This window comes from Odontesthes bonariensis, chromosome 11 (assembly GCF_027942865.1).
Source record: "Odontesthes bonariensis isolate fOdoBon6 chromosome 11, fOdoBon6.hap1, whole genome shotgun sequence".
Taxonomy (NCBI): domain Eukaryota; kingdom Metazoa; phylum Chordata; class Actinopteri; order Atheriniformes; family Atherinopsidae; genus Odontesthes; species Odontesthes bonariensis.
The window spans coordinates 3,942,774-3,951,054 of NC_134516.1; positions in this window are offsets into that span (position 1 = coordinate 3,942,774).

Sequence of the window (8,281 nt, forward strand, 5' to 3'; positions counted from 1 at the left end):
TGTTTTTTCCTTCCTCGTGCTTGTCCCTCACACACAAGCGCCGCCAAGGATCAAAAATTCACTGGCGCAGCATTAATCTATGCGTGAGCCGTAGCTACACTTTCAGTGTGCGGGTCCCACCTTCACCCACAGCTCATCGCCCACTTCAGTCTGATGCCAAATCGCGTGCTGATCAATTTCAACCTGTTTAGCTTTTCAAACAACTATTCAAACTATAACTTTCATCCAGTTTAACTGCCAGAAAGAAATGATACCTTAAAATGTAGGAAAACGTGTCCTCTTTCACACAAAGTCACGCTCATTGAGCTCTGCCGCACATTTTTCTTACAAATTGCCTCTGAGCCCAGAGGTCGCCTCTACTTTCTGAACAGCGAGCGTTTGTTGGAGACAGTGGAGCGCAGCCTAAGTCATAGTGCAATTTTAAGCAGCCAAAGTGAGCGCACCTGTCAGAGACACAGGCGAGCCGCACGCGCTCCTGTTCCCGGGGCAACGCCTCGTTAGCCGGCTGTCACACATCAGCAGTGACGTCAGCATGCTGAGAGACACCACGGGTCAGACTTTGCTCAAAATAAAGTTCCAAAAAGTCACAAAAATAACACTTTTCTTTCTTTCTTTCAGACATTTCAATGTCCAATAAACTTCAAAACAGCCTAGACGTAACGATACCGCAGCGCCGCGGATCTTCGGCCGGTCTCGGGTAGCCGGCTTCGGCCGGTGCGGAGAGCTGTTCGTGACGGGGCTGGGGTGCGGCCGGAGGACGGTCGCCCCTCTCCTATCGCGCACCGCATGTTTGTGGAGAACCTGCTGCTAAATCACTTGCAGAGGCCCTGGAGCCTGGTGACTCTTAAAAAAAATAAAATAAAAAATGACATGGAGCTCTGGTCGGGAAGGACCAGAGTCCATGCCCGGGAAGGGCTGCTTGAGTTCAGGTGAGTGTGCCTGGACCAGGCAGCCTGGTGACTAAAGAAAAAAGTGTTTTATAGTACCAGGGGCGTGGAGCTCCAGGGGGTGCGGACTGGATCGTTAGGCCGGGGAGGGGTGCTTAAGTGTGGGTACACAGGTGTGGATGGAGGGCCTTGAGCTCGGTTCTTTATAATCTTTTTTTCTTCTTTTTACAGTACCAGGGGCGTGGAGCTCCAGGCGGTGCGGACTGGATTCTTAGGCCGGGGAGGGGTACTTAAGTGTGGGTACACAGGTGTGGATGGTTGGCCTGGAGCTCGTTTTTTTTTTTTTTTACAGTACCAGGGGCGTGGAGCTCCAGGGGGTGCGGACTGGATCGTTAGGCCGGGGAGGGGTGCTTAAGTGTGGGTACACAGGTGTGGATGGAGGGCCTGGAGCTCGGTTCTTTATAATCTTTTTTTCTTCTTTTTACAGTACCAGGGGTGTGGAGCTCCAGGGGGTGCGGACTGGATCGTTAGGCCGGGGAGGGGTGCTTAAGTGTGGGTACACAGGTGTGGATGGAGGGCCTGGAGCTCGGTTCTTTATAATCTTTTTTTCTTCTTTTTACAGTACCAGGGGCGTGGAGCTCCAGGCGGTGCGGACTGGATTCTTAGGCCGGGGAGGGGTGCTTAAGTGTGGGTACACAGGTGTGGATGGTTGGCCTGGAGCTCGTTTTTTTTTTTTTTTTTACAGTACCAGGGGCGTGGAGCTCCAGGCGGTGCGGACTGGATTCTTAGGCCGGGGAGGGGTGCTTAAGTGTGGGTACACAGGTGTGGATGGAGGGCCTGGAGCTCGGTTCTCCTTAACCCTTAGGGCCGTTTCAAAGCAGTGCGGCAAAGCGTGGCGGAACGGAAGCGATTTTCACCGGCGGAGGTGAAAATACATGGAAACAGATCTGTCCTTGCACACAGACGCAGCGGTAGTCGGGCAGTAGCGGCGCGGGAGACGCCTCCGTCCCGCGCTGCTTTTGGAAAATAGAACTCGAGCGGAATTTGGACGGCAGCGGCCGGCGGCGGCCGGCGGTGTCCCGTTGAAATGGATGGGGAATGCAGACAGGGCTGGAGCGGAACTACCGCGGCCGCAGACTGTCCGGTGTGAAAAGCCAAGTAGAACACAGCGCCTGATAACTGCCGTTGTCTCGCTGCCACGCTCTGGTCTGAAATCGTCCTAACCCGGGGTCGGCTTGTTTGAGAAAGAAACCCAGGAATAGCGTTCTTTTCCGGAGTTAAGACGAAATACAGATTTTTGGTTCAAAAATGATTTGTGTGTGTTTTTTCCTTTCCTTTCAAACTTAAATGTCGGGTTTCCTTCCAAAAATAAACTGCTTTTGGTGCTTCCAATTGTTTGGTCGTTAATTAAATCACAAAAAAAAAAAAAACACGAACCAAACTTGCTTCTAAATAATCCAAATATTTTTCTCCAACGAAAAAGTTCCTAATCTTCTGGCATTTTGCCGTACATACCCTCAAACGAGTGGTTCCTTTCTTCCTTTGTCTAACAATTTTCCGCGTGTAACGGCGACAGTTCCTGTTGTCAGCCAGCGCGCAGTGGGAAAAGTTTCTCCGTGGTCCAAGTTCCAAAGTTGTCCGTAATCCAAAGTTCCAGGAGTTATTGACTAATTGTACTGGTGAAAACAGGTTTTTGGCTTTTCCTGGAGCCCAAGTCCTGTCCGTTTTTGGTAACATGTCATTTCTCCTACGCCCCTTTGGTCCGACCCGTCAATATTCCGAAAATTTCCCATTGATCCTACAGCCCACTCGTCCGAAATGTCTTTGTTCCAGATTAAATTCACCCTTTGTTCCGACAGCTCAATGTTTGAGCCCACACGTACACACGCACGTGCACCTACACGCGTGCACACACACGTGCACTAGCACGTGCACATTAATACACATATGCACACACACGTGCACACACTTACACACGTGCACACGCACGTGCACCTACACATGTGCACACGCACGTGCACACGCATAAATGTGCACACACACACGTGCACTAGCACGTGCACATGCATACACATATGCACACACACGTGCACACACGTACACCTACACACGTGCACACACATGCGCACACACGTGCACACACATGCACTAGCACGTGCACACACACACGTGCACATGCTACTACACACGTGCAAACACTTAGACACACGCATGCACACGAATAAACGTGCACACGCACGTGCACACGCATAAACGTAAACACGCACGTGCACACGCATAAACGTGCACTAGCACGTGCACCTACACACGTGCACACACGTGCACACGCACGTGCACCTACACATGTGCACACGCACGTGCACACGCATAAATGTGCACACACACACACGTGCACTAGCACGTGCACGTGCATACACATATGCACACACACGTGCACGCACGTACACCTACACACGTGCACACACATGCGCACACACGTGCACACACATGCACTAGCACGTGCACACACATGCACTAGCACGTGCACACACACACGTGCACATTTTACTACACACGTGCAAACACTTAGACACACGCGTGCACACGAATAAACGTGCACACGCACGTGCACACGCATAAACGTAAACACGCACGTGCACACGCATAAACGTGCACTAGCACGTGCACCTACACACGTGCACACACGTGCACTAGCACTCCCAGGAGTCTGGGAGGAGTCTCTGCCTCAGTGGGAGGAGTCTCTTTCTTAGGGGGAGGAGTCTCTTAGGGGGAGGAGTCTCTTAGGAGGAGGAGTCTCTAACTCAGGGGGAGGAGTCTCTTAAGGGGAGGAGTCTCTGTCTCAGGGGAGGAGTCTCTTAGGGGGAGGATTCTCCTGGGGGAGGAGTCTCTTGGGGGAGGAGTCTCGTCCTAAGTGGGAGGAGTCTCTTGGGGGAGGAGTCTCTTCCTCAGTGGGAGGAGTCTCTTAGGGGGAGGAGTCTCTTGGGGGAGGAGTCTCTGCCTCAGGGGGAGGAGTCTGTTAGGGGGAGGAGTCTCTTAAGGGGAGGAGTCTCTCAGAGGGAGGAGTCTCTGTCTTAGTGGGGGGAGTGTGTTAGGGGGAGGAGTCTCTCAGGGGGAGGAGTCTCTTGGGGGTGTAGTCTCTCAGGGGGAGGAGTCTCTCAGGGGGAGGAGTCTCTGCCTCAGAGGGAGGAGTCTCTCAGGGGGAGGAGTCTGTTAGGAGGAGGAGTCTCTTAGGGGGAGGAGTCTCTTGGGGGGAGGAGTCTCTTGGGGGTGTAGTCTCTCAGGGGGAGGAGTCTCTCAGGGGGAGGAGTCTCTGCCTCAGAGGGAGGAGTCTCTCAGGGGGAGGAGTCTGTTAGGAGGAGGAGTCTCTTAGTGGGAGGAGTCTCTCAGGGGGAGGAGTCTCTTAGTGGGAGGAGTCTGTTAGGAGGAGGAGTCTCTCAGTTGGAGGAGTCTCTGCCTCAGGGGGTGGAGTCTCTTAGGGGGAGGAGTCTCTCAGTGGGAGGAGTCTGTTAGGAGGAGGAGTCTCTTAGTGGGAGGAGTCTGTTAGGAGGAGGAGTCTGTTAGGAGGAGGAGTCTCTTAGTGGGAGGAGTCTCTTAGTGGGAGGGGTCTCTTGGGGGGAGGAGTCTCTGCCTCAGAGGGAGGAGTCTCTCAGGGGGAGGAGTCTCTCAGGGGGAGGAGTCTCTGCCTCAGAGGGAGGAGTCTCTCAGGGGGAGGAGTCTCTCAGGGGGAGGAGTCTCTCAGGGGGAGGAGTCTGTTAGGAGGAGGAGTCTCTTAGGGGGAGGAGTCTCTTGGGGGTGTAGTCTCTCAGGGGGAGGAGTCTCTCAGGGGGAGGAGTCTGTTAGGAGGAGGAGTCTCTTAGGGGGAGGAGTCTCTTGGGGGTGTAGTCTCTCAGGGGGAGGAGTCTCTGCCTCAGAGGGAGAAGTCTCTCAGGGGGAGGAGTCTGTTAGGAGGAGGAGTCTCTTCCTCAGGGGGAGGAGTCTCTGCCTCAGGGGGAGGAGTTTCTCAGGGGGAGGAGTCTCTTGGGGGTGTAGTCTCTCAGGGGGAGGAGTCTCTCAGGGGGAGGAGTCTCTATCTCAGAGGGAGGAGTCTCTCAGGGGGAGGAGTCTCTGCCTCAGAGGGAGGAGTCTCAGGGGGAGGAGTCTCTGTCTCAGGGGAGGAGTCTCTGTCTCAGGGGAGGAGTCTCTCAGGGGGAGGAGTCTCTGCCTCAGGGGGTGGAGTCTCTGCCTCTGAGGGAGGAGTCTCTTAGGGGGAGGAGTCTGTTAGGAGGAGGAGTCTCTTAGTGGGAGGAGTCTGTTAGGAGGAGGAGTCTCTTAGTGGGAGGAGTCTGTTAGGAGGAGGAGTCTCTTCCTCAGGGGGAGGAGTCTCTGCCTCAGGGGGAGGAGTCTCTCAGTGGGAGGAGTCTGTTAGGAGGAGGAGTCTGTTAGGAGGAGGAGTCTCTTCCTCAGGGGGAGGAGTCTCTGCCTCAGGGGGAGGAGTCTCTTAGGGGAAGGGAAGCTTAGAGAAGGCCCAATGAGAATATGTTCTTTTTGTGCTTCTCGAAAAGGTTCAAACGTGACATGTTATCTGAGGTGATTGAAGGAATTCTTTATGCACTATTTTTCATTTGAAAAAAAACACTGGAATTCACATCCAAAGGGAGAGAGAGCACTTTTGCCTTCTTATCATGTGTCGAAACTGTAAAACATTGAGTTGTGGAGCGTGTTTTCAATAATGATTCTAAATTAAAGTAGTTTTACACTCCTTTGTGGTTTGGTGTGCGCCTTTGTTGAATCCAGTGTATATTTTCTTCAGAAGATTATGTGAAAGTGCAAGAAAAAAAAGAACATTTTCTCCAGTTCTTCCTGTTACATCATTCCATGATTGTAATAAATGTTCTCAGTGACGACGGGTCCTCAATTCAGTTCAATCACACCTTATTAATCCATTATGCTGCTGCATAAATCATTGTTATACAAGTGTATATATGATAATAGGTGGATAACAAAATTAAATTCTAGGAAGCTGAAAAGTATCCCCACTCCTGCCCACCAGCCTCACCAACGAGATCACATGTAAAGTAAAGATCCAACGACATTTTAATTCCACACACAGCTGAGAACAGGGAAAACACTGGGAGTCAAACACCTGAACATAAGCTGAGCGGTGCCAGATCCTCCACCCTCCAGCAGCAGCTTCAGGATAAGGCCGGGCCTCCTCCAGGTTCACACTCTGGACACGGAATGATGGAAGAGAGGAATGAAAGGAAGCCACAGGCAGCAACAACCCACACAATGTTGAATTATTTCAAGATATTTCAAATTTTATTCATTTAATGTAGAAAAAGTCAGATGTGGCCTTGAACTCTGCACATATGACTGTATTTCCCATGCTACACTGCCCCCTGGTGGACATAGATAGATAGATAATTGTTTTGTTGCAGCAGCGTACACTAAAATATATGAAAACAATTAAAGTAAAAACAAGCAAATAGAATAAAATGAATATAAAATAAATAAAATAAAAATAGTGAATAAACATTCGCTATATACAAATCTACAGTATTTTTTTTCTTTGTTATTGTTTTTTTTTTAGGAGAGACTTCAAGCCTATTGAGCTTGAAGTTCTCTTCCAGCCAGAGGGGAGGTGTTGTAGATGGTGATGGCTGCTGGATTGTAGGGAAGTGCTAATCTATTGCATTATCTGTGGGGTGTTATTGTGTTTCTCTATTATCACATAAAGCAGGGGTCTCAAACTGACCCGTGAAGGGGCCGGTGGGGCTGCAGGTTTCTGTTCCAACCCTGCAGCAGCACAGCCGACTTGTTTCAATAAATCAACTGAACTGGTTGAGACCTTCAGTGCAGACAGTTCAGCTGCAGGTCGTCGGGAACAGGGTTGCCAACTCCCTGAAAAAAATTATATAAGGGACACCTCATTGGCAGGAACGGCCGACCCGATGCCTTCACCCTTCCTGGCCTGGTGATTTTTTTTTTTTTGGCTCTTTTTTTTGAAAGTGAAATGATTCTTTAACTAATTGACTCGAACCTTCATATGAACAAAATGACTTTGGAACAGATTTCCCTCCATTTCAGACACAACGGGACAACAATGCTGTCAGCAAAACATTCAGACTCACAAAGTTTTTTTTATTTATTTAAACATGTCACATAGACAGAACGATGACATACTCAAAAGTAAACAGTTTGTGTTTTTTTAACTTCACATATTCACACCTCCACATATAGTAAAAATTGAAAGAAAATAAATGATTGTAGTGTGGGCTATCTCTTATAGAAAAATAAATATTGAAAGATCTTAAATGCACAAGATAAAAAAGGGGATAATAAATAATAAAAAACAAGCAGAAAAGAAAAGGTAAGTCCATTCTAAACAGTTACGGGGGGTTAGGACAGGTTGAGATTTGCTATGAGTGTGTATCATTTATCTGCATGGGGATTATTTACATGTTGCAGACATTTTTGGAACGAGGATATATCATTTTTTAATGCAAGCCATGAAGGGGGGATTTGGCATATCGACACTTGTGAATATAATATTTAGTGATGATGATGAGGTTATTTACCAAGAACTCTGTTATTTTATCTTTGAGGATTAGCCTACTTGGATGTTTTGAAAAGAGCAGAAATCCGTGTTTATGGAACTGGACGATAAGAAATCACGGAGAGATTTCCACAGATTTTGGACAGTCTCACATTCATAAAATATGTTGTTTCCAGATTTGTTTTGCAATTCTAACAGTTTTCTACAACAAATTTAAATCTTCTTTTTAAAAATTCCTTTGAGGGATAGATGCTGTTTATATTTTTGAAATGAACTTCTTTACATTTTGGGGGAATTTGAAGTATTTTGTGTGAATAGTTGATTTTTCAGATTTGTTATAATCTCTAAGAATGAATGAGCTTCTTGCTATACCTGGATATAAGGTGTTTACTGAATACTGTCTTAAAAATGTATTGTTACAGTTTTCACTTACTAGGTCCAAATCATCTAACTTTATTTGATGTAAATTTGGAGTTGGAATGGTCAAGATATTGATCCTCTTTGTGAGCGTTCAACAGCAACATTCAGCCACATTGTGCCATCAGGAACCAGCTCCAGTCCAGGTGTCCTTTCATCATCTAACAGGAAGTGAATGTGTGAAACATCAGGATGAACCCCGGCTGCTCACCAGACCTCTGCTCATTGGAGCAGAATCAGTGAACATCTGTCAGCAGGTTGGAATCCATCTGGGCTGATGGCAGCTCAGTGATTCCTCTCTGATGTCACAGTTTGTCACATGTGCAGCAAACTAACTGCAGCTGACATCAGCTGAATGGGCTCAGCCGAAGTGAGCTGCAGAGAAACACAACCTGCTGACACTCAGTGTGAAGCTTTGACTGGAAACACACAAATCCAGGAT